Source organism: Orycteropus afer, unplaced genomic scaffold (genome assembly GCF_000298275.1).
Source record: "Orycteropus afer afer isolate SDZICR_OR568_19922 unplaced genomic scaffold, OryAfe1.0 scaffold00650, whole genome shotgun sequence".
Taxonomy (NCBI): domain Eukaryota; kingdom Metazoa; phylum Chordata; class Mammalia; order Tubulidentata; family Orycteropodidae; genus Orycteropus; species Orycteropus afer.
In genome coordinates, this window is record NW_006922237.1 from 999,217 (window position 1) to 1,000,390 (window position 1,174).

The window sequence follows — 1,174 nt, forward strand, 5'->3', positions numbered from 1 at the left end:
ATTATGGTATACAGAATATAATAATACAGAATAATATTATAAAGAAACACATGAATACATCATGTGATAGATAACAACTAAGTACTTCCTTATCATGGGAGCTCTGGTAGCAGTGCCTAAGGCATGTGACTGCTAACCAGAAGGCTGGCGGTTCAAACCCACCAGCCACTCCTGGGAAGGAAGACTGGGCAATCTACTTCCCTAGTGATACTGCTTCAGGAACCCAAGGAGGGGCCGTTATGAGTCGGGTCTGACTAGACGGCACATAACAACAACACTTCCTTATCATAATATTTGTCTTCCAACTACTTTATACAACATAATCATTTTTTTTTAATTTATGGTGACTACAAAGTATTGTAATAGAAAATAAATTGTGCAGAATTCAAAATACGTGGGCAATGAGCTGTTTTATTTTATTAGCTAGTACTATTGATTTTAATGATTTAGAGTTTACTGCAAAATATTCTTTAATATTAAAATATATCAAAACCAAACCAAATCCATTGCCATTGAGTTGATTCCAACTCATAGGGACCCCCATTGAGTTTCTAAGGCAGGAAATCTTTACAGAAATAGATTGTCCCATCTTCCTTCGGTGGAGCAGCTGATAACTACCAGCCTTCTTGTTAGCAGTCAAAGGCCTTAGGCACTGGGCCACAAGAGCTCCTTAAAATACCATCAGAAGACATACATATTATTTTCTAATTTTTTTCACAGTAACAAGTTGACAAAAATTCTACCTGTTTCTGCATATATTTTGACAATTTTTTTCCCTTTGACATTGACAGTAAAATTTATTTCCCGAGTTCAATATGCAATCTTCCTCTTGAGCTCTTCATTTCATGGAACATCCCTCAGACTGCATACAAACCAGCTCATGAATTAGGGAGTTTTTTTTTTTTTTTAATTAGAACTGCATTTTTTTTTTTTTTAATCATATCCTTGCAGACAACACTTGGATGTTCTTCCTAGCATAGTAGGAGAAGGGAACATAATACAAAATTAAAATTCTGCTGTGAAAAATGAACACAACTGAAAATTATCAAAAAACTGAATTTCCTGCATTAGGTTAAATAAATTTTTATTATGTAAAATTTATAAATAACAGTAAAGAACATTTTCCATTTTACAAATAGTTATATTTAAACATTGTATATTAAAGTCTGAAGAA